General features: G+C 44.2%; 1 protein-coding gene across 4 annotated transcripts in view; it reads right to left on the reverse strand.

The window, feature by feature from the left end:
- SAMD8 (sterile alpha motif domain containing 8) overlaps positions 1–26,484 on the reverse strand; it is a 124,303-nt gene that overhangs the window by 41,193 nt on the left and 56,626 nt on the right. The window lies entirely within an intron of this gene.

The following is a 26,484-nucleotide window of genomic DNA, read 5'->3' on the forward strand; positions in this document are numbered from 1 at the left end:
TCACTTCCGGTTTACGGCTGAGGGGGGTGGACGGCGTCTCTGCAACAGGAAGTGCAGGGAAAAGAGCGGTGGAGAGCGCTGGTTTTGAACATGAGGAACAGAATAAAAAGGTATGGTGCAGGGGCAGTAGCTATATCTAGAGCATCATGGAGGACGCAGCTAGAGCAGAGGGGCAGGAGTCGGCAGCGCTAGTAAGTAGGGAAGCCCTGTGTAAAAAAAAAAAAAAAAGGAGAAACGCTAGTGTTTGCTATATATACAGTTAGGGCCAGAAATATTTGGACAGTGAGACAAGTTTTGTTATTTTAGCTGTTTACAAAAACATGTTCAGAAATACAATTATATATAATATGGGCTGAAAGTGCACACTCCCAGCTGCAATATGATCGTTTCCACATCCAAATCGGAGAAAGGGTTTAGGAATCATAGCTCTGTAATGCATAGCGTCCTCTTTTTCAAGGGACCAAAAGTAATTGGACAATGGACTCTAAGGGCTGCAATTAACTCTGAAGGCGTCTCCCTCGTTAACCTGTAATCAATGAAGTAGTTAAAAGGTCAGGGGTGGATTCCAGGTGTGTGGTTTTGCATTTGGAAGCTGTTGCTGTGAGCAGACATGCGGTCAAAGGAACTCTCAATTGAGGTGAAGCAGAACATCCTGAGGCTGAAAAAAAAGAAAAAATCCATCAGAGAGATAGCAGACATGCTTGGAGTAGCAAAATCAACAGTTGGGTACATTCTGAGAAAAAAGGAATTGACTGGTGAGCTTGGGAACTCAAAAAGGCCTGGGCGTCCACGGATGACAACAGTGGTGGATGATCGCCGCATACTTAATTTGGTGAAGAAGAACCCGTTCACAACATCAACTGAAGTCCAGAACACTCTCAGTGAAGTAGGTGTATCTGTCTCTAAGTCAACAGTAAAGAGAAAACTCCATGACAGTAAATACAAAGGGTTCACATCTAGATGCAAACCATTCATCAATACCAAAAATAGACAGGCCAGAGTTAAATTTGCAGAAAAACACCTCAAGAAGCCAGCTCAGTTCTGGAAAAGTATTCTATGGACAGATGAGACAAAGATCAACCTGTACCAGAATGATGGGAAGAAAAAAGTTTGGAGAAGAAAGGGAACGGCACATGATCCAAGGCACACCACATCCTCTGTAAAACATGGTGGAGGCAACGTGATGGCATGGGCATGCATGGCTTTCAATGGCACTGGGTCACTTGTGTTTATTGATGACATAAGAGCAGACAAGAGTAGCCGGATGAATTCTGAAGTGTACCGGGATATACTTTCAGCCCAGATTCAGCCAAATGCTGCAAAGTTGATTGGACGGCGCTTCATAGTACAGATGGACAATGACCCCAAGCATACAGCCAAAGCTACCCAGGAGTTCATGAGTGCCAAAAAGTGGAACATTCTGCAATGGCTAAGTCAATCTCCAGATCTAAACCCAATTGAGCATGCATTTCACTTGCTCAAATCCAGACTTAAGACGGAAAGACCCACAAACAAGCAAGACCTGAAGGCTGCGGCTGTAAAGGCCTGGCAAAGCATTAAGAAGGAGGAAACCCAGCGTTTGGTGATGTCCATGGGTTCCAGACTTAAGGCAGTGATTGCCTCCAAAGGATTTGCAAGAAAATATTGAAAATAAAAATATTTTTTGTTTGGGTTATGTTTATTTGTCCAATTACTTTTGACCTCCTAAAATGTGGAGTGTTTGTAAAGAAATGTGTACAATTCCTACATTTTCTATCAGATATTTTTGTTCAACCCTTCAAATTAAACGTTACAATCTGCACTTGAATTCTGTTGTAGAGGTTTCATTTCAAATCCAACTCGCGAAAATTGTGTCACTGTCCAAATATTTCTGGCCCTAACTCTGTGTATATATATATATATATATATATATATATATATATATATATATATATATATATATATATATATATATATATATATATATATATATATATATATATATTTTATTTTTCATAGGCAGCCTCCTTGTCCGAGAAATCGGTAAAGAAGCCCGGTAGGAATAAGAAGTGTCCTATCTGTGCGGTTAAGCTAAAAGATTCCTGGCAGAAACCCCTATGTGAAGCATGCACCTGCAAAATCATAGGAGAGTAACAGGCGTCTCTTATGTCAAATATGAGAGCCATGATAAGGGAGGAAGTTCAGGCTTCGGTCTCAAGTCTGGTACTCCCTCAAGTCTCACCTTCACCTTCGGAGAGGCCAAGGAAAAGGCCGAGGGTCGATCACTCTTCCGAAGACTCATCATCCTGTGGGTCGGAGGTAGAGGAGGAAGATGAGAATAGAGATCCCCCGGAGAAAGGGAGAAGATATTTGTTCTCCGCCACAGACACAGGAGAACTGTTGGAAGCAGTGCGGCATACCATGCAGATCGAGGAGCCTCAGCCATCTTGTTCCATTCAAGATGAAATGTTTGGGGGCTTGCGCTCACAGACCTCTAAAGTCTTCCCTGTAAACGCCCATATCAGATCCATGATTCTGGAAGAATGGGAGGAAGCCGAGAAAAGACTGACTATCCCTAAGGGCTTCAGACTTCGCTTGCCATTTGATACAGAGGAAGTCAAAGAATGGGTCGATATACCAAAGATAGACATACCTTTGGATAAAGTATCCAGAAGGACGGCGATTCCTTTTGAAGACTCTTCCAATTTGAAAGAGCCCATGGACAGGAAGGCAGACGGCCTTCTAAAAAGGGCCTGGGAAAGTTCTTCGGCGATCATTGGGGCTAATATTGCAGCAGCATCAGTGGCCCGCTCCATGGACCTTTGGTTAGATGATCTTCAAGATCAACTGGTAGCCAAGACTCCCAGAGAAATTATCCTGAAATCCCTACCTTTGCTAAAATTAGCAACTACCTTCTTGGCAAACGCATCTGCAGAGTCTATTAGGTTCGCGGCTAGGGGTCAATCTCTATCTCATGCAGCCCGTAGGGCTATCTGGCTTAAGAGCTGGTCGGGGGACATGCATTCTAAATATAAATTATGTTCTATACCCTTTTCCGGGGGCAGGGTCTTCGGACCGGTCCTTGACGATATTTTAGAAAAAAACGCAGATGTAAAGAAAGGTTTTCCGGAAGAAAAGCCTAAAAAATTCCAGCCCTTTTGGAGACCCCGCTATAGTCAAAAACCCGATTATAGGGGTAAGGGAAAACAGGGTAGATGGAGCTACCAGAAAGGAGGGGATAACAGGCCTAAAAATAAAGAAGCGAGCTACTCGGGACCAGGGTCTAGCTTCCGCAGGAAATGACGCCATCAGAGTAGGGGGTCGTCTGACAGGATTCCTGGGAGGATGGAGGGAGATTACAACAAGTCCATTGGTCTTACAGATTGTATCCCAGGGGTACAAAATAGAATTTACATCCCTTCCTCCCGAAAGATTCCTGGTGTCCAGCTCCCATCTAAAGCCATCATCCCCCATGTGGTCGGATATTCAAGACCTTTTAAAAATGGTGGCTATTGTTCCGGTACCCCCTCGGGAAGAGTGCAGGGGTCACTACTCCAATCTCTTCTCGATAACAAAACCATCGGGAGAATCGAGAACGATTATAAATTTGAAACATCTGAACAATTGGGTCCTTTACAAAAGGTTAAAGATGGAGTCGATTCGGTCTACCATCTCTCTGTTGGGAAAAGACATGGTAATGTGCACTCTAGACTTAAAGAGTGCATATTACCATGTACCCATTTATCTAAGTCATCAGAGGTTCCTGCGGTTCGCGGTAAACTTGGAAGGAAAGATCTATCATTTCCAATTCCGCTGTCTCCCCTTCGGCCTGGCTTCCGCTCCCAGGGGTTTTACAAAACTTATGGTGGAAGTAGTCGCTTTCCTGAGGAATCAGGATATAATGGTGATCCCCTACTTAGACGACTTCTTAATAGCGGCAGACTCAGAAGTCCAGCTCAGGATCAACTGTCAGTCCCTCATCTCAACACTAGAGAATCTGGGATGGATTATAAATTGGGAGAAATCAGATCTAATCCCAAAACCCAGAATAAAATTCTTGGGAGTCGTGCTCGATTCGCAAGCAAGAATGTCCTTTCTTGCAGAAGACAGGCTAAAGGGCATAATGAAGAAGATCCGTCACTTTTCTCGAGGCCGAAATACGATCAGAGACGGGATGAAAGTACTAGGTCTAATGACGGCCTGTATCCCTTGCGTAAGATAGAGCCAGTTTCATTCTCGACAGCTTCAGAGGGGAGTTCTGACGAGCTGGAACAGAAGGCAGAACTCACTGAACCGGACCCTGAGCCTTACTCCGCAGGTCAAAAGATCTCTGGTGTGGTGGACTCTTCCCAGAAACCTCTGACTGGGGGTGCCATGGCTTCAAACACCAAGCGTATCAGTTACAACAGATGCCAGTCAGCTCGGTTGGGGAGGTCATGTACAGGGAAGATATTTTCAAGGTCGCTGGGAAAAGGAAGACAGCAACCAGTCATCGAACCACAGAGAACTACAGGAGGTTTGGGCGGTCTTGACGGCGGCGCAGCATCTGCTGCAGAACAAACACGTGAAGGTCTTCTCAGACAACACAACAACGGTGGCCTTCCTGCGGCATCAAGGGGGTCCAAGACATCTGGCATTACAGGACCTGGCGGAACAGATATTCAGGTGGGCAGAAAGGTCGGCAATCCACCTGGAGGGCTCCAAGAACCAGTTGGCAGATTTCCTCAGCAGGAAAAGCGTATCCCCCACGGAGTGGGAACTGAACAACGAGGTGTTCAGAGATCTGTGTCAATGTTGGGGGATGCCGACGGTGGACCTATTTGCTACAAAAGGAAATGCAAAGCTCAAGATCTGGAACCGCGGTTTTCTGTATGCATTTCCTCCTCTAGCGATGATCCCGAGGACACTCAGAAAGATCTGCGAGGACGGGGCCAAAGTCATCCTCATAGCTCCTCACTGGCCGAAACGCAGATGGTTTCCATTGTTAAGGAAACTGTCAGTGGAAGAACCCCTCCTGTTACCAGAAAGAGAGGATCTTCTTCTACAAGGTCCAGTTCTACACCAGAATCCAAGAGCACTTCAGCTGGCGGCCTGGATCCTGAATGGAAGGTCTTGAGGGCAAAAGGGCTTTCAGATTACGTCATTTCTACCCTTCAAGCCAGCAGGAAGCCGGTGACATCGGCTATCTATACAAAGATATGGAAGCGATTCTGTGGGTTTTGCGGAGAGACGACAGTTGATACTGACCATCCAAATATCCCCAAAATTCTTGACTTTCTGCAGTCAGGGTTTCAAAAAGGTCTTAGACCAAGTACATTAAGGGTCCAGATAGCGGCCCTGAGTGTATTCTTCGATTTTTCCCTATCCGCCCATCCCTGGATTAGTCGTTTCTCTACAGCAGTCCAGAGATTAAAACCATTAATTAGAAGGTCAGTCCCGCCGTGGGATCTGAACATGGTTCTAAATTTCCTATGTGAACAGGCGTGGGATGTAACAGGGGATATAGAAATTAATAAACTCTCCCTTAAAACCGCATTTTTAGTTGTGATTACAGGCTCTGTCGGTACAGAATCCATATTTGCAGATCTTCGACGATAAATTAGTACTCAGACTCGATCCGGCTTTTCTCCCTAAAGTCGTGTCAGATTCCAATATGAATCAAGAGATTGTTTTACCATCATTTTGCCAGTTCCCTAAAAATCAAAAGGAAAGATTTTACCACAACTTAGACGTAAGAGACTCGTTGCTCAGGTCCTTGATTTATCCAGACCCTGGAGACGGGACAACAATTTGTTCGTCCAGTTCAGGGGTCCAAATAAGGGTAGAAAAGCGTCTAAAGTGACTATCACACGGTGGATAAAATCCACAATCAGTTTAGCTTATAAAGCTAGAGGGCAAAATTCCCCAGTCGACATCAAAGCCCATTCATCTAGGGCCATGGCCACGTCATGGGCAGAGAAAGGGGGGGGCGACGGCGGATCAGATCTGCAGGGCTGCATCATGGTCTAGCCTTAGTACCTTTTCTAAACACTATAAGTTAGATGTAGTGTCACCTCAGTTGGCTTTCGGTAGAAAGGTACTTCAAGCAGTGGTCCCTCCCTAAATACCAGTCTCCTTTGGTATTTCTCCAGTGTGCTGTCAGGTGGTGAACTGGAAAACAGTAATTAGACCTACTGGTAATTGTATTTCCAGGAATCCATCCTGACAGCACTATTAATTCCCTCCCTCATGTGATGTAACATTTGTATGATTGATTATTTTGTTGGAATTAACCTTTGTTTTTGCATCCATCCAGATGTGTTACTTTGGAAAAGCACTGAAGGGTGGTAGGGGGAGGGTCCTTTTAACCTCTCGTGTTTCCTGTCCCATCAAGGATAAGAAGGACGTCCTCCAGTGTGCTGTCAGGATGGATTCCTGGAAATACAATTACCAGTAGGTCTAATTACTGTTTTTTATGACCCAAAGTATGTACAGTACGTCAGCATCTCTTTTATATGTTACAGCAATATTTCTGTGTAAAGTAGCGAATGAATCACCCTGTGTTAGGGTAAATTCACACTGGGCGTTTTTCCTGTGTTTTATTTCTGCAGCAAAACCTGCAAGAGGCAGGAAAGAAACTGCGGCAAAACCGCATGTTTTGAGGCGTTTTTCGGAGCTTCTCTGTGCATGCTAAAAAAGTGGAGTGTCCCCGGAGGAAAAAAAAAAAACTACCGTACATACTCGAGTATAAGCCGAAGCACCTACTTTTGCCACGGAAAACTGGGTAAGCTTATTGACTTGCGTATAAGTCGGGTATGCATTGTCCTCTCATCCCTGTCCTGCTATGCATGGGTCTCCCGACCCTGTCCTGGTATGAATGCCTCCCTATCATTGTATGCATGACTCTCCCTTCCCTGTCCTGGTATGAATGGGTCCCCCGTTCTGTTCCTGTATGCATGCCTCCCGGTTCCCTGTCCTAGTATCAATGCTTCCCCCGTTCCATCCCTGTATTCATGTCTCCCCCGTTCAGTCCCTGTATGCATGTCTCCCCCTTCCCTGTCCTGGTATGAAAGGGTCCCTCATTCTGTTCCTGTATGCATGCCTCCCGGTTCCCTGTCCTAGTATGAATGCCTCCCTCGTTCTGTCCCTGTATGCATTCCTCCCCCTTCCCTGTCCTGGTATGAATGGGTCCCCCGTTCGGTTCCTGTATGCATGCCTCCCGGTTCCCTGTCCTAGTATGAATGCCTCCCCCATTCCACCCCTGTATGCATGCCTCCCCCGTTCCATCCCTGTATGCATGTCTCCCCCTTCCCTGTCCTGGTATGCATGCCTCCTTATCCCCTATCTCTATGTGCATGTTTCCTATTGAAAAACAAAACATCATACTCACCTGCCTGCGCGCCCTGGATGCTGGCACTGTATCTCGTTCCGGATGCCGGCACCTGCCTGCAGCTCTTCCAGTGCTCATCGGTCATGTGGTACCGCTTATTATGGTGAGGAATATGCGCTCCATGTCTATGGGAGTGGAGAGGCGTCCATATTCATCACCTTAATGAGCGGTACCACGTGACCACTGAGCACAGGTAGAACTGCAGGCAGGAGCCGGTGCGAGATGCAGTGCCAGTATTCGTGCGCTGGCTCCTGGCACCCGCTGCTCCGCCACCCCCCCTCCCCTGCCGGCTTTCTGTACAGTGACTCGACGGGGCAGTTTTCAGCACAAAAAACATGCTGAAAAACTCTGCTTATACACAATCATATACAGTGCTTCCTGTAAAACAGTACCTCTAGATCCTTTGAAAAGCCGGTAATTCATCTTCCGTGTACAGTGTAACCACACTGACAGGTTATAATAGAATAGATATATACACATAAAATACATAGATATATAGATGTCAGTGACACACACACACAATATTTATATAATGCAGCATATAAATATACAAAAAGACTGACCAGCACCTCCTAAGTGTGAGCATGTGCAAGCTGCCAGACTGCATTATATAGAAAAAAGCAAAGCAGCACTATATAAAAGTTTAGGCCATGTGAAAACACAGAAAAACATTAAAAACATATAATCTAGATTTTAGTACTCAAATTTTTTTAAAATTTTTAAAAAACTTACGGAAATGAATGAAAATGAAGGTTCTTAGAGCATAAATTGACCAATTCATGTATGCCCACCAACCACAGCAAGGTGACCTCCCTCTGATGGGTCCCTGCTCTACTGTACATGCCTTCTCTTGGACTATCAACCTACAGTTTTGGGTACTCATGTCTGCTTCTGAGTGTAGCCTACAATTTATAGGCAAGTAGAGCTGATAATTACCACCTGCAGGTCAATGGGAGGAGTGCAGAATTTTTTGAGTAGTAAAATCTACTCTTTTTTTTAAATGTTTTTCTGTGTTTTCCCATGGCCTAAACTTATACTTAGTGCTGCTTTGCTTTCTCTTTTCTATATAATGCAGTCTGGCAGCTTGCACATGTTCACACGTAGAAGGTGCTGGTCAGTCTTTTTGCATATTTAACAACTGAATGTTGGCTGCATCCAGTCGGATTCTGCACTCTTCCTATTGAGTAGGAGTAGACATGAGAGTCCAAAATTGCAGGTTGAGAGTCCAAGAGAAGGCATGTACAGTAGAGCAGGGACCCATCAGCGGGAGGTCACCTTGCCGTGGTTGATGGGCATACATGAATTGGCCAATTTATGAGCTAAGAACCTTCATTTTCATTCATTTCTGTAAAGTTTAAAAAACAAAAAAACACATTTTTGAGTAGTAAAATCTAGACTATATGTTTTTAAGGTTTTTCTGTGTTTTCACATGACCTAAACATATGGCCTATCTGCAACACTGTAATGTAATTTTTGCACAGTACCTGAACTTACCTTTCTAGGCAAACTAACATCTGGGGCAACACGGAAACCTTTGTGATCACAAATGTAATAAAATTGCACAGCTACCTAATTTATTACTATGGATAACAAATGTGACATTTGATATGCACTAAAGAGTTGAAGAATTGATTCTATTTAAAAAACAAAAACAAGACAGATGTACAGACATAATACAGTAAAACACGATTGCCAGCTTTCTCCCCATGACAGTGAATCCTGTACTCAGGCTCAGCAGTCCATTGTTCCTGGTCAGTACTACATACATGATTGGAGACGTTTTCTGCTGATCATTTGACATGTGATAGGAATCTCAGAAGTCACGAGTTCCCTCTGTTACTTAATTACACCCCTCCTGCAAATAGGCAACTGACAATGCAAAAACATTTTTGGCATCTTAGGCTACTTTCACACATCAGTTTTTTGCCTTGAGGCATAATCCGTCTATTTGTGGAAGAAAAAGAAAAACGGAATCGGTAGCTGGATCCAGTTAATAGACCACACGTTTCATCCGTTTTTCGCTGTAACCGACGCTGGCCGTTTTTTCACGGCACAGAAGAAGAACATTGATATGGACGTTTTCTCCATCCGCTGGAAAATAAATTTTGGACGGATCCAGCAAAAATCGGATGAAAAGTGTGGCTATCAGGCATAATCCGGCGCTAATACAACTCTGAGGAAAACAACAGATCCAGAGGGAAAAAACGGATCCGTTTTTGTTTTTTTCAAAATTCGCCGGATTATGTCTGACGACAAAAACCTGATGTGTGAAAGTAGGCTAAACGGAGACTAATATAAAAGTAATTAAGGGAGAAGGGAAAAAAAAGCATAAAAATGAAAAATTGCCTAGTCCTTTAACCACTTAGTGACCAGGCCCAATTTTTAAAATCTGAACAGCATCACTTTATGTGGTAACGCTGGAATTCCTCAACAAATCCCAGTGATTTTGAGATTATTTTTTCGTGGCACATTATAATTTATGATAACAGTTTATTTAGGTCAATATGGTTTGCGTTTATTCATAAAAATATCAAAAAAATTGACAAATGTAAAAAAAAAAAAAAAAGTGCAATTTTCAAACTTTGAATGATAATCTTTTTAATCCAGATGGTCGCACCGTAGAAAATCAATAAATAACATTTCCCACATGTCTGCTTTAAATCAGCACCATTTGTAAAATGTTATTTTATTTTCTTTGCATTTAAGGTTTAAAAATGCAGCAGTCATTTATCATTTTTTCAAGGAAATGTACAAAATGTATTTTTAGGGACCTAGCTATAGTTTTGAAGTGACTTTGGGGGTCCTATATATTGGAAAACCCCCCAAAGTTATACCATTTTAAAAAACTGCACCCCTCCACACATTGCAAACTGCTGTCAGGTATTTTATTAACCCTTCGGCTATGTGCACATGTTCCGGATTTTAGTGTTTTTTGCGCGTTTGTTCGGAGGTTTTCTGCTGCAAAAATGCTTAAAAAACGCATACATTAAGCATTTCATCATTTTTAATGCATTCCGCAATTTTTGCGCACATGTTGCCTTTTTTTCTGTGATAAAAGCACATCGCGGAAAAAAAACGCAGTATCTACACTAATTTTACAGATTTTTTGCGGATTTCCTGCTACTTATTGCATTGGGAAGCTCGAGAAAAAAACGCAAAAAATCCGTGGGAAAAAAACGCGCGAAAAATACGCATACGGATTTCCTGCGAAAGTAGTCAGGATTTTCTCAGGAAAATTCTGCACACTTTCCTGAATGTGTGCACATAGCCTTCAGGTGATTTTCAGTAATTAATGTAAAGTGGCATAAAAGGAATGAAAAAGTGTATTTTTTTACACCTGTCGCTAACTTCTGAACATGTTACTATAGCCGGCAGGCTCTAAGACCACTACACTAAGAACACCATGTCACGTTTGGAGAGCCCCCGTGTGCCTAAACATTGGAGCTTCCCCACAAATGACCCCCATTTTGCAAACTAGACCCCCCAAGGAACTTATCTAGATGCATAGTGAGCACTTTAAACCACCAGGTGCTTCACAAATTGATCCGTAAAAATGAAAAAGTACTTTTTTTTCACAAAAAAGTTCTTTTAGCCTCAATTTTTTCATTTTCACATGGGCAACAGGATAAAATGGATCCTAAAATTTGTTGGGCAATTTCTCCTGAGTACACCGATACCTCATGTGGAAGTAAACCACTGTTTGGGCGTACGGCAGGGCTAGGAAGGGAAGGAGCGTCATTTGACTTTCTGAATGGAAAATTAGCTCCAATCGTTAGCGGACACCATATCGCGTTTGAAGAGCCCCTGTGTGCCTAAACATTGGAGCTCCCCCACAAGTGACCCCATTTTGGAAACTAGACCTCCCAAGGAACGAATCTAGATGTGTGGTGAGCACTTTCAACACCCAAGTGCTTCACAAAAGTTTATAATGCAGAGCCGTGAAAATAAAAAATTTTCTTTCCTCAAAAATGATTTTTTTTAGCCCGCAATTTTTTATTTTCACAAGGATAACAGGAGAAATTGGACCCCAAGAGTTGTTGTCCAGTTTGTCCTGAGTACGCTGATACCCCATATGTGTGGGTAAACCACTGTTTGGCGGTGCTTGGAAGGGAGGGAGCACCATTTGACTTTTTCAACACAAGATTGGCTGGAATTAATCGTGGAGCCATGTCGCGTTTGGAGACCCCCTGATGTGCCTAAACAGTGGAAATCCCTCAATTCTAACTCCAACACTAACCCCAACACACCCCTAAACCTAACTCTAACCATGACCCTAATCACAACCCTAACCCCAACACAACCCTAACTCTAATCCTAACCCTAATCCCAACCCTAACCATAACCCTAACCACAAGCCTCACCCTAGCCCCAACACACCCCTAACCCTAATCTTAACCCCAATTCCAACCTAAACCCTAATTCCAACCCTAACTCTAAGGCTATGTGCTCAAGTTGCGGATTTGTGTGTGGATTTTTCAGCACCTTTTTGAAACATCCGCAGGTAAAACGCACTGGATTTACAGCGGATTTCCAGTGTTTTTTGTGCGGATTTCACCTGCGAATTCCAATACAGGAACAGGTGTAAAACGCTGCGGAATCCGAACAAAGAATTGACATGCTGCGGAAAATAAGGAGTATTTTCCGCACCGTGGGCACAGCAGATTTGGTTTTCCATAGGTTTACGTGGTACTGTAAACGTGATGGAAAACTGCTACAAATCCTCAGCGGCAATCCGCTGCGGATCCACAGCCAAATCTGAACCGTGTGCACATAGCCTAATTCTAACCCCAATTCCAACCCTAACCCAAATTCTAACCCTAACCCTAATTCTAACCCTAATTGCAACCCTAACCCTAATTCTAACCCTAACCCTAGTGGAAAAATAAAAATAAATATATTTTCTTTATTTTATTATGTTCCCTACCTATGGGGGTGATAAAGGGGAGGGTTATTTACAATTTTTTTTATTTTGATCACGGTGACAGGATCTATCACAGTGATCAAAATGAATGAACGAACCTGCCGGCCAATAGAAGTTGGACAGACACCAGGAGGGACCCCGGAGGTACAGGGAAGGGGGGGGTGGGATCGGACAGCAAGGGGGGGGGGGGCTGGTGCCGGACAGGATGGAGGGGAGATTATGGCAGTGGACATAATGGAGGGGGAAAGACTGGCGGCAGCAGCAGATCACCGCTGTCAGTCGGTGGGGGGGAGGGGGGGGTCAGATCGGGGCCTCCAGCTGTGGCCGATGATATTGCAGCATTGGCCATGGCTGGATTGTAATATTTCACCAAGTTTCATTGGTGAAATATTACAAATTGCTCTGAATGGCTGTCACACTTTCAACAGCCTATCAGAGCGATCGTAGCCATGTGGAGACAAAGCCATCCATGGCGGCTGAAGTACCACTCCCAATTTGAGTTAACCCTTTCACCCGACCTGCAGGAACGCGATCCCTCCATGACGCCACATAGGCGTCACAGGTCGGATTGGCACTGACTTTCATGACGCCTACGTGGCGTCACAGGTCGGGAAGGGGTTAATGCTTTCATTAAAAAAATACATTTTTTTTTTTTTTTAATGAAGAAAAATATGAAAAACTATTTTAAAAGGTTTTGTATTTACACTTTTAAACACTAGGGGGGCAGCTGCTGAAAACCTAGTGCAGCGCCAGTTCACATTAGGACTGCAGTAAATGTGGGCTCAATCTGCTCGTGTGTGTCCTCATCTTTTCTCCTCTTCTTGCGGTTTGTAAAAAGTTAAGAAAGGATGAAGTTTAGGTGAGGAGCCATTTTGTGCCAGTGATACAGACTTGTACAGGATCACCGATTCTGTTGTTGCTCCTCGCTGTAGATACATGGAGTGCATCACGTTAGCAAAATAGATATGCTTAGAGTAACACACTGGTATTAGATACAGTGTTAAGTGTAGTTTATCAGATGATGGCATTAGATACTGAGCTCAGTGGAGTATCACACAGGATGATATTAGATACACAGCATCTAATGTATGTAAGATGTGACCCTGCCTGATCTATGGGAGCAGTGGTGTAATGTGTGACCCTGACGCCCCCGGAAGAAGCTGGTTGCAAAACATGCGTTGGGGTGAGGTGGGACGCTGGGTCTGCTGCAGGTAGATATTATTATTGTTTCTGGTTACACTTGTATATGTAATACTATTGTACTCTATGCATGCTGAGGAAGCTAGCAGTTCACCACGCAATATATATAGGAATATATTTACTACTCTGCAGTGTGTGTTTACTTATGCTGTATTTATACTATACATTATCACTCAGCCTCCCACCTTATGTTAGGGTGCTTGTGCATTTATTTGCACTATTTATATCTTCACAATAAAGCTTTTTGAATTTTATTCAATTCTGGATCTCTTCGTTTCGGCTCCCTATTAGGGTTAGACCGAATAAGGTTATCAAGTACTGTATCTAATGTATGTAAGATGTGACCCTGCCTCTTCTATGGGAGCAGTGGTGTAATGTGTGACCCTGCTCCACTACATTACTACTCCCATATAAGAACAGTAAGGTCACACATTACACTACTACTCTCATAGTAGTAGACAGAAAAGGTTCACACAGTACACTATTGCTCCCATAGAAGTGGACAGAGCGGGGTCACACAGTACACTACTGCTCCCATAGAAGTAGACAGAGTGGTCACACAGTACACTACTGCTCCTATAGAAGCAGACAGAGTGGTCACACAGTACACTACTGCTCCCATAGAAGCAGACAGAGTGGTCACACAGTACACTACTGCTCCCATAGAAGCAGACAGAGGGGTCACACAGTACACTACTGCTCCCATAGAAGCAGACAGAGGGGTCACACAGTACACTACTGCTCCCATAGAAGTAGACAGAGTGGTCACACAGTACACTACTGCTCCCATAGTAGTAGACAGAGTGGTCACACAGTACACTACTGCTCCCATAGAAGCAGACAGAGGGGTCACACAGTACACTACTGCTCCCATAGAAGCAGACAGAGGGGTCACACAGTACACTACTGCTCCCATAGAAGTAGACAGAGGGGTCACACAGTACACTACTGCTCCTATAGAAGTAGACAGAGGGGTCACACAGTACACTACTGCTCCCATAGAAGCAGACAGAGGGGTCACACAGTACACTACTGCTCCCATAGAAGTGGACAGAGCGGGGTCACACAGTAAACTACTGCTCCTATAGAAGCAGACAGAGGGGTCACACAGTACACTATTGCTCCCATAGAAGTGGACAGAGCGGGGTCACACAGTAAACTACTGCTCCTATAGAAGCAGACAGAGGGGTCACACAGTACACTACTGCTCCCATAGAAGTAGACAGAGTGGTCACACAGTACACTACTGCTCCTATAGAAGCAGACAGAGTGGTCACACAGTACACTACTGCTCCCATAGAAGCAGACAGAGTGGTCACACAGTACACTACTGCTCCCATAGAAGTAGACAGAGGGGTCACACAGTACACTACTGCTCCCATAGAAGCAGACAGAGGGGTCACACAGTACACTACTGCTCCTATAGAAGCAGACAGTGGTCACACAGTACACTACTGCTCCCATAGAAGTAGACAGAGTGGTCACACAGTACACTACTGCTCCCATAGAAGCAGACAGAGGGGTCACACAGTACACTACTGCTCCCATAGAAGTAGACAGAGGGGTCACACAGTACACTACTGCTCCCATAGAAGCAGACAGAGGGGTCACACAGTACACTACTGCTCCCATAGAAGCAGACAGAGGGGTCACACAGTACACTACTGCTCCTATAGAAGCAGACAGTGGTCACACAGTACACTACTGCTCCCATAGAAGTAGACAGAGTGGTCACACAGTACACTACTGCTCCCATAGAAGCAGACAGAGGGGTCACACAGTACACTACTGCTCCCATAGAAGTAGACAGAGGGGTCACACAGTACACTACTGCTCCCATAGAAGCAGACAGAGGGGTCACACAGTACACTACTGCTCCCATAGAAGCAGACAGAGGGGTCACACAGTACACTACTGCTCCTATAGAAGCAGACAGTGGTCACACAGTACACTACTGCTCCCATAGAAGTAGACAGAGTGGTCACACAGTACACTACTGCTCCCATAGAAGCAGACAGAGGGGTCACACAGTACACTACTGCTCCTATAGAAGCAGACAGAGGGGTCACACAGTACACTACTGCTCCCATAGAAGCAGACAGAGGGGTCACACAGTACACTACTGCTCCCATAGAAGCAGACAGAGGGGTCACACAGTACACTACTGCTCCCATAGAAGCAGACAGAGTGGTCACACAGTACACTACTGCTCCCATAGAAGCAGACAGAGTGGTCACACAGTACACTACTGCTCCCATAGAAGCAGACAGAGTGGTCACACAGTACACTATTGCTCCCATAGAAGCGGACAGAGCGGGGTCACACAGTAAACTACTGCTCCTATAGAAGCAGACAGAGTGGTCACACAGTACACTATTGCTCCCATAGAAGTGGACAGAGCGGGGTCACACAGTAAACTACTGCTCCTATAGAAGCAGACAGAGGGGTCACACAGTACACTACTGCTCCCATAGAAGTAGACAGAGTGGTCACACAGTACACTACTGCTCCTATAGAAGCAGACAGAGTGGTCACACAGTACACTACTGCTCCCATAGAAGCAGACAGAGGGGTCACACAGTACACTACTGCTCCCATAGAAGTAGACAGAGGGGTCACACAGTACACTACTGCTCCCATAGAAGCAGACAGAGGGGTCACACAGTACACTACTGCTCCTATAGAAGCAGACAGTGGTCACACAGTACACTACTGCTCCCATAGAAGTAGACAGAGTGGTCACACAGTACACTACTGCTCCCATAGAAGCAGACAGAGGGGTCACACAGTACACTACTGCTCCCATAGAAGTAGACAGAGGGGTCACACAGTACACTACTGCTCCCATAGAAGCAGACAGAGGGGTCACACAGTACACTACTGCTCCTATAGAAGCAGACAGAGGGGTCACACAGTACACTACTGCTCCCATAGAAGCAGACAGAGGGGTCACACAGTACACTACTGCTCCCATAGAAGCAGACAGAGGGGTCACACAGTACACTACTGCTCCCATAGAAGTAGACAGAGTGGTCACACAGTACACTACTGCTCCCATAGAAGCAGACAGAGGGGTCACACAGTACACTACTGCTCCCATAGAAGCAGACAGAGGGGTCACACAGTACACTACTGCTCCTATAGAAGCAGACAGAGGGGTCACACAGTACACTACTGCTCCCATAGAAGCAGACAGAGGGGTCACACAGTACACTACTGCTCCCATAGAAGCAGACAGAGGGGTCACACAGTACACTACTGCTCCCATAGAAGTAGACAGAGTGGTCACACAGTACACTACTGCTCCCATAGAAGTAGACAGAGGGGTCACACAGTACACTATTGCTCCCATAGAAGCAGACAGAGTGGTCACACAGTACACTACTGCTCCCATAGAAGCAGACAGAGGGGTCACACAGTACACTACTGCTCCCATAGAAGCAGACAGAGTGGTCACACAGTACACTACTGCTCCCATAGAAGCAGACAGAGGGGTCACACAGTACACTACTGCTCCCATAGAAGTAGACAGAGTGGTCACACAGTACACTACTGCTCCTATAGAAGTAGACAGAGGGGTCACACAGTACACTACTGCTCCCATAGAAGTAGACAGAGGGGTCACACAGTACACTACTGCTCCTATAGAAGTAGACAGAGGGGTCACACAGTACACTACTGCTCCTATAGAAGTAGACAGAGTGGTCACACAGTACACTACTGCTCCTATAGAAGCAGACAGAGTGGTCACACAGTACACTACTGCTCCCATAGAAGCAGACAGAGGGGTCATACAATACACTACTGCTCCTATAGAAGTAGACAGAGGGGTCACACAGTACACTACTGCTCCTATAGAAGTAGACAGAGTGGTCACACAGTACACTACTGCTCCCATAGAAGTAGACAGAGTGGTCACACAGTACACTACTGCTCCCATAGAAGTAGACAGAGTGGTCACACAGTACACTACTGCTCCCATAGAAGTAGACAGAGGGGTCACACAGTACACTACTGCTCCTATAGAAGTAGACAGAGTGGTCACACAGTACACTACTGCTCCCATAGAAGTAGACAGAGGGGTCACACAGTACACTACTGCTCCTATAGAAGTAGACAGAGTGGTCACACAGTACACTACTGCTCCCATAGAAGTAGACAGAGTGGTCACACAGTACACTACTGCTCCCATAGAAGTAGACAGAGGGGTCACACAGTACACTACTGCTCCCATAGAAGTAGACAGAGTGGTCACACAGTACACTACTGCTCCCATAGAAGTAGACAGAGTGGTCACACAGTACACTCCCACAGAAGTGGATGCAGCAGTAGTGTCACACATTATACCACTGATTCCATAGAAATATGTAACCTTGCTCTGTCCACTTCTATGGGAGCAGTGGTGTAATAGAATAAATAGAAAAAATGTCCTATAGATACACAATTTCACAAGCCCTCTACATATAATAAACTTGCGCCCTTTAGCGCCTTTCGTGTGGCACTAAAGGGTGTTTACCTAAATAAATGAAAAAAACGACGGGGCGGGGGTCCTCCCTATTATGATAACCAGCTAAGGTAAAGCAGACAGCTGTGGGCTCATATTATCAGGCTGGAAAGGTCCCTGGTTATTGGGCCCTTACCAGACTAAAAATACAAGCCCACAGCCACCCCGAATTGGCGCATCACATTAGATGCACCAATTCTGGCGCTTTGACCACCTATTCCAGATTGCCCTGGTGTGGTGGCAATCGGGTTAATGGTGGCTGATGACAGCTGTGAATTGTCAAATCACATCTGGCTTCGAAACCTATGGTTAATTATCACACACCCATTACTAACCTAATAATGTCAGAATAAAAATTAAAAAAAAAAGTTACAGATCTTAGAATATGGAGATGCAAAAACAAATTTGTTTTTGTAAAATATTGTTTTTAGTGTGTAAAAATAGCAAAGCATAAAGAACTACCAACCCCAACAAAAAATTGGTCTTAACCCTTTTTCTACATGGTGAACGGCGCAAAAAATATACCATATATACTCGAGTATAAGCCGAGAATTTCAGTCCATTTTTTTAGGCTGAAATTGCCCCTCGGCTTATACTCGAGTCGTTGACAGGGGTCGGCAGGGGAGGGGGATGTATTGAGAGAGGTTATTTCTACAGTGGGGTCACTTTTGGGGTTTTTCCGATGTTCTGGCGTCTTAGGGGCTCAGCAAATGTCGCCCGCAAACTATCCTAGCAAAATCTGTGCTCCAAAAGTCAAATAGCGCTTCTTCCTTCTCAGCCCTGACATGAGATTTAACAGTAATATCTGACAACATATGGGGCATCACAGCATTTGGGAGAAATTGCGCAATAAATTATGGGGTCTAGTTTCAACTATTAACCCTTGTGTACCTGAAAAAAATTGCAGCAGATACAAAAACTACATTTTTATGACTAAAATGTCATAATTCTGTGAGGCACCCATAGGTACAAAGTACTCACTAAACTCCTAGTTGAATTCCTTAGGCAACAAAGTTTCCAATATTGAGTCACCTGGGGAGAGCTGTTTCTGCTGATCTGGCACCTCAGGTGCTCGGCTAATGTAGCTTACAATCTATTCAAACAAAATCTGCACTCTAAAAGCCAAGTGGCGCTCCTTCCCATCTGATCCCTGTCCTGTGCTCAAACAGTAGACCCATCATTCAATATGATGACCTAATGATATCACATTAGGTACTACCTTTGGGATCAAAATGCTCACAACAACCCTAGATAAAATCCTTGAGGGGTGTAGTTTACAAAAAAAAAAAAAAAAAAACAGATGTGGGGCTTCCACTTTTTAGGCACATTTAGGGGCTCTCCAATGCGACAACACACCTGCAGACTATTCCATCAAGTCTATGTTCCAAAACTCCTTCCCTTCCGAACCCTAATGTGCGCCCAAATGGTACTTTCCCTCCCCCCACAAATGGGGTATTTGGTGTACTCAGGAGAAACTGCACAACACATTTTGGGGTCCATTTTTTGCTGTTACACTAAATAAATTTACTGGGGGGAGGGAGGAGGTTTCCATTGTTTAGGCACATCCGGAGCTCTCCAAAAGTGACATGGCGTCCACTCTCGATTCCAGCAAATTTTTGTGTTCAAAAAGTCAAACGGTGCTTCTTTCTTCCATGCGCCCAAACAGTAGTTTTTTAACAGTAGTTTTTCCTCACATATGTTGCATCAGCGTACTCAGGAGAAAATAGACCCTAAAATGTTTTGTGCAATTTCTCCTGTTACCCTTGTGAAAATAAAAAAATCTGAAGTTAAATTAAATTTTTTGTGAAAAAAAAGTTAAATGTTCGTTTTTTCCTTCAACATTGCTTCAGTTCCTGTGAATCATTGGAAGGGTTAATAAACTTCTTGAAAGTGGTTTTGAGGACTATGAGGGGTGCAGTTTTTAGAATGGTGTCACTTGTGGATATTCTAAAAAAAAAATTGTAAATTTTGTTGGAAAAATTAGAAATTGCTGATCAACCTTTAACTTCCTAACAAAAAAATGAGGTTTCAAAAATTGTGCTTATTCAATGCAGACATTTGGTAAATGTTACTTATTACCATATTTTTCGGATTATAAGATGCACCGGACCATAAAACACACCCCAAATTTTGGGGTGGAAAACAGCAGAAAAAAGATTTTTATAAGATGGGCGTCTGTCTTATTGTCCGAATTTAAGGTATCTTACCTGATGGCCGGCAGTGGAAGAGCTGAATCACAGCAGGCAAGGCCCTTCCTCAGGAGGCCAGTGGCGGCAGAAGTGCTGTAGGTCCGGGGTCGGCGGTGAGGCAGAGCATGGAGCAGGGTCCCTTCCTCGGGTTGCCGGCAGCAGAAATGTGACAGTCCGGTGTCCACCGTAAGTGTATCACCAGATTATCGGTGGCCATCTTCCTGAGGCGGTGCGTGCGCAGATTGACATCTCGGCAGCCCTCGGCTTCAGGAAAATGGCAGCCAAGATCTCAATCTGCACACACGCGGCCTGCTGTGGCCATTTACCTGAAGCGGAGGTCCGCTGAAATCTCAATCTGCATACGCACCGCCTCCAGCGGCACAAGGCTTCAGTAAGATACCCGCAGGTAAACCAACGATGCACTCTGCACTGCCGACTCAGAATCGCCACGCCTCTTCAGCTGCGGGTTCCGCTGCTACACCACTGCCGCAACCCCCCGGGTAAGCCTGCGTTCGGACTATAAGAAGCACGCCCGCATTTTCCTCCTAAATTTTTTAGGGAAAAGTGTGTCTTATAGTCCGAAAAAAAAGGTAACTATTTTGTGTCACATGCCTCTGTGTTGTAAGGGCATAAAAATTAGAAGTTGGAAAAATTGAGTAATTTTCAACATTTTCTCAAAATTTCCAATATTTTCACATATAAACGCAAGTCACTAAAGGGTTAATAGCAGGGCTGTGGAGTCAGAGTTTGAGCCCATTTTGGTGGAGTCGGAATAAAATGGAACGACTCCGACTCTTAAAATATATATAATAAATTGGGTACAGTAGTTCAATGCAGTTTGTGGGGAATATTTTTATCATAAGAACTTGGGAAAGTTATAAAATGTCCTATAAATGTCTGTCCTATTCCTGATCTAAGGTCTAGATGTTTAGCTGAGCTGAATATGTGCTGCAGTTTATGTTCATGATAAGTAGTGAAGCTCCTCCTCTACAGATGAAGGGAAAATAAACACACAGGGAAGGAATGCCTGCATTTATCTCAGAACTTCTGGAGTGAACAGGAAAGCAGGATTAAGGCAAGTGCTTCTTAAAACATATCTAAACTGTCAGTAAACTGCGCATAAATCAATAGTCCAGTATATGTTGTCTCTGTATTCTTGATGTTTTAGTTTGTTTTTCCTCTTCGCTCATGTTTGGAGAGATGAGCTGCCATGATGACTTATATACACTATACAAAGAATATAAGGAGAAAAACTTTTCTATATATAAATATAATATATCTATATCTACACATATATACATATATATATATATATATATATATATATATATATATATATATATATATATATATATATATATATATATATATATATATATATATATATGTAGATATAGATATATATCTATATCTATCTATCTATCTATCTATCTATCCATCTAGATATATATATATATATATAGATATATATATAGATATATATATATAGATATATATATATAGATATATATATATAGATATATATATATAGATATATATATATAGATATATATATATAGATATATTTATTTGTGTGTGTGTTCTGCAATATGATTCAGCACAAACATGCTCCCTCCTCCCCTCTTCATAGACTGTGAAGAAATATAATGTGAAGCATTTAGTGAGCTGTACCCTGCAAGAATTACATTTTTTTTTTACAGTACAAAATTATTTTGAGAGCGAATTTACCATATTTTTCGGATTATAAGGCTACTTTCACACTTGCGTCGGTACGGGGCCATCGCCATGCATCGGCCCGACGTACGTTGTGAAAAGAAATGCACAACGGGGGCAGCGGATGCAGTTTTTCAACACATCCGCTGCCCCATTGTAATGTCCGGGGAGGAGGGGGCGGGGTTTCAGCCGCACATGTGCGGTCGAAAATGGCGGATGCACAAAAAAAGTTACATGGAACTTTTTTTGTGCCGACGGTCCACCAAAACACGACGCATCCGTCGCACGACGGATGCGACGTGTGGCCATACGTCGCAATGCGTCACTAATGCAAGTCTATGGAGAAAAAACGCATCCTGCAGGCAAATTTGCAGGATGAGTTTTTCTCCAAAACGACGCATTGCGACGTATGTCACACGACACAAGTGTGAAAGTAGCCCAAGACGCACTTTTTCCCCCAAATTTGGGGGGAAAATGGGGGTGCGTCTTATAATGCGAATGTACCTTACGGATACCGTTGCTGCAAGCCGCAGGCTGGGATGAAGCGGTGTCCGGCAGTGCTGCGGGTGTCCGGCGCTGCTACCCAGAGCTCTGCGGGGGTGCCCGGCTGGTGTCTCTGGTGCTGTGGGTGCGCGGCCGGCCCTGCCCGATGCTGCTGCTGAGGTCTCCGGTGCTGCCAGGGCCCACCCCGGCAGTCACATGATTTCCTGTGCGGTGGACTCCGAGAAATGGCTGCCGGGGGAGCGATGCATGCGCAGATGGAGATCTCGGCACCGAGATCTCGGGAGATGAGATTTCAGCGCTGAAATCTCATCTCCTGAGATGAGATCTCGGGAGATGAGATTGATTTCAGCACTGAACTCTTATCTCCCGAAATCTCGATGCTGAGATCTCAGTCTGCGCCGCTCCCCCGGCAGCCATTTTCTCGGAGTCCACCGCTCAGGAAATCATGGGACTGCCAGGGGTCTCGCCTTTCACAAAATGTTGGCAGAGCTCCGGCAGCACCGAAGACCGCCGCAGCAGCACCGGGCAGCGTCCGGTCACCCGCAGCACCAGAGACACCAGCAGAGCACCGGGCAGCAGTGCCAGAAACCTGCAGCAGGACCGCCGGACACCCCCGCCGGGCACTGGAGATATCCGCAGAGCACCGGGAAGCTGCGCCAGACACTAGCAGCACTGTCTGATACCCCTTGATCCCAGCCTGCTGCCTGCAGCATCACCCCACTCCTGCCTCCTCCAGCAGCGACCCTGGGTCCCCACTTCACTGCAGCCACCACCCCCGGTAAGCAATAAGATGCATGGATTATAAGAAGCATCGCCATATTATAAAAAAAATGTTTGATATTTTTCTCCTCAAAACTTGGGGTGCGTCTTATAATCCAGAGTGTCTTATAAAGCGAAAAATACTACATAATTACAAAATATCTAAGGGTACCGTCACACAGTGGCATTTTGATCGCTACGACGGCACGATTTGTGACGTTCCAGCGATATATCCGTGACGTTCCAGCGATGTTGCTGTGTCTGACACGCTCCTGCGATCAGGGACCCCGCTGAGAATCGTACGTCGTAGCAGATTGTTTGAAACTTTCTTTCGTCGTCTAGTGTCCGGCTGTGGCGGCATGATCACATGGTGTAACAAAGGTGTGCACGATATTGTATACGATGTGCGCATAGTAACCAACGGCTTCTACATCGCACATACGTCATGAAATTATCGCTCCAGCGTCGTACATTGCAAAGTGTGACAGCAGTCTACAACGCTGGAGCGATATTGTTACGATGCTGGAGCGTCACGGATCGTGCCGTCGTAGCGATCAAAATGCCACTGTGTGACGGTACCCCAAGACGCATCTTATGAAGTCAGCTGTATTTAAGCATTTTACAGTGACTCAAGATAAAAGACATTGTGTGTCAGTGTATAAGTGACCCAGATGAAAACAAATGATGTGATGCCAAAATCAGGCAGTGATAAAAATGCTCGTTCAAGAGCTTCCAATCTAAGAAAACATTTACAACACTGCCACCCAGAAATTTACAAAGCTGTGAGTGAAAAAGATCACAGCAGCACCAAGAAACCAGAGACCAGCTCTGAAACATCAGTTACAAGATATTTTGTAAGTGACAAAGACAGTTCATGGAGCTTGTTGTGAAGGACTGTGTACCATTATCATTATTTGCATGACAGCTTTTACAGCTCTTAATGGAGAAATGGCCATAAACTTGGTGCTTCTCTTGAAAGAGAAAGTATAAGAAAATTAGTGATTGAAGAAGTCTGCACACGTCACAGAGTGAACTATTTTGCTATCAACGTTCAATATGTTTGTGACAACTAAAAATTGTTACTAAGACGCTGGCAGTAAAAGATACTAAAGCTCTTCACAGCAGCCAGTATCTCCACACCTTAGTGGAAAAAGTTCTTCAAGACTATGAACTGAAAGAAGAAAAAAAACAACAACAGGTTCTTGCTATTGTATTATAATGCTGCAAACATAAGTACAATTAAACAGATGAATGAGAATGATGAAGGTGAACTGCAGCTAGAAGAGCATTTCACATTCAGTATGTTGGGAGATGGAAGGCCACAGTCCTGTTCCCATAACAGAGGAACAAACTGATATTACTACGGAAGAACAGCAAAATGATTCCTTACAATTAGATCTTGTTGAAGCTGCTTCACACCTCTTTCCTATTCAGCACATGCACTGTGTTGTGCACAAGCTGTAGCTGGCAATAAGAGATAGCCTGCAAGAGGGACATGCTGGAACTCTGATTAGCAAAGTGATGAAATTGGCTATTGCTGGCAGAACCCTTAAAATTGATTCCATCTTGAAGAGACATGCTGGAAAAGGGGAAATTGTGGATGAAGCCAGTATTTAATGATTGAGCGATTGCTTGAGCTGAAACCCTTCCTTGTAGATATGGCCAACCCTCAGGTAACACTACATGAAGGTCAATGGACACAGCTGGCTGAATTGAAGGAATTGCTTCATCACCCATTTACAATGGCTAAAAAGATAGAAGCTGAGATTTAACGCCTGGCATTTTTATAAAGGAGTTGAAGAACTTGTTGTTTTGCCTGTCCCAAAGAAGAGGTTTAATGGCAGATGGCATTCCTGCTTCAATGAAACAGAGAGAGACACTGCTATTAGAAAATAAAATTCTTCTCGCAGCTGTTTATGTGGACCCGAGTCATCATATATTGCTGCATGATCATCTGGTTACTAAGGGAAAAGAAGCTCTGACTGAGGTAGAAGTTAGGATGTGTGAGCTACAGGACGGCCAAGAGCAAGAGGACAGGGGTCCTGCCAGTGCTGCTGCTGTCATTTCTTCATCCTCATCAGATGAGGAGTTTGATTTAGAAAAGTATTTGGACGACATGTACCAGGCAAAGCGTTGCCGCAGGGAAAAAAAATATTCCACTCCCATAGAAAATAGATTGACCATATTTCAGCAACGTTTTTCACTTGCTCTCAAAGAAGTAGAAGAGTTCAATCGTTCATCAAAACTGACTGTGCACGAGGCAATTCCTTTATACCCTGAAATTGTTAGAGATGTTGCCCATGCGGTTACTGCTTTGCCACCAACCCAAGTTAGGCTACTTTCACACAACAGGTTTTCAGTGTCAGGCTAAATCCGGCTAATTTTCAAAAAAAACGGATCAGGCGAATGTTGCCGCCGGATCAGTTTTTTTTCCCATAGACTTGTATTAGTGTCGGATTGCACCAGATGACATTGTGTTTCGTCCGGTTTTCGCCAAATCCGGCAAATCTGCCACTTCTGGTTTTTTGAAAAAACATCCACAGCAACATTTTTTGTCTCTGGCGAAAAAGCCTGAAGCGCCGGGCCGGATCCGGCGCTTCCGGCTGTTTGCTAGAATGGAAGCCGATGGGAGCCGGAAAGTGCCAGATCCGGAAAAAGGCGGACCCGGTGGCCTGATCCGGTTTTTAAAACTCAGCATGCTCCAAATTTTTTTTTATCCAATAATCTTGATAGGCTAGCCAGATACGTAAAAAAAAAAAAAAAAAACGGATCCGTCGCATCAGTTTTTTACAATCTGCGCCAGATCCAGTTTTTCCAACATTCGCCAGATTTAGCCTGACACTGAAAACCTGATGTGTGAAAGTAGCCTTAGTGTAGAGAGGTTGTTCTCTAGCCTTAAAAAAAAAAAAAAAAAGTCAGATTTGAGGTAATCTATGAAGGAGGATCTGATGGAGGCGATACTATTTTTCAGAACAAATTCAAACTGCACAAATGTCATTCAGTACGTGTTTGTTGAAAACCTTTTTTTTTTTTACACTTTATAGTGTATAATAAATTGTAAATATGAAAAAGTTTTTGTTCTAATGTTGTATTCCAATAAATATATTGTATGTTCTATCTAAATGGCTTGATTATTGTATCATAATTCTGATTAAAAGCCTAATGTTACCATTTTACCACAGTAAATTTATCACTTAAACATGAGCCATGTATGAGGACTCGGAGTCATGGAAATTGAGGAGTCGAAGTTGGAAATTTAGCCTACCGACTCCACAGCCCTGGTTAATAGTGGAGAATACTTGTCTATGTGCAGCCATATGTGGACCAGATTACAGACACAGCCAAG

The sequence above is a fragment of the Ranitomeya imitator genome, chromosome 2 (genome assembly GCF_032444005.1).
Source record: "Ranitomeya imitator isolate aRanImi1 chromosome 2, aRanImi1.pri, whole genome shotgun sequence".
Lineage (NCBI taxonomy): Eukaryota > Metazoa > Chordata > Amphibia > Anura > Dendrobatidae > Ranitomeya > Ranitomeya imitator.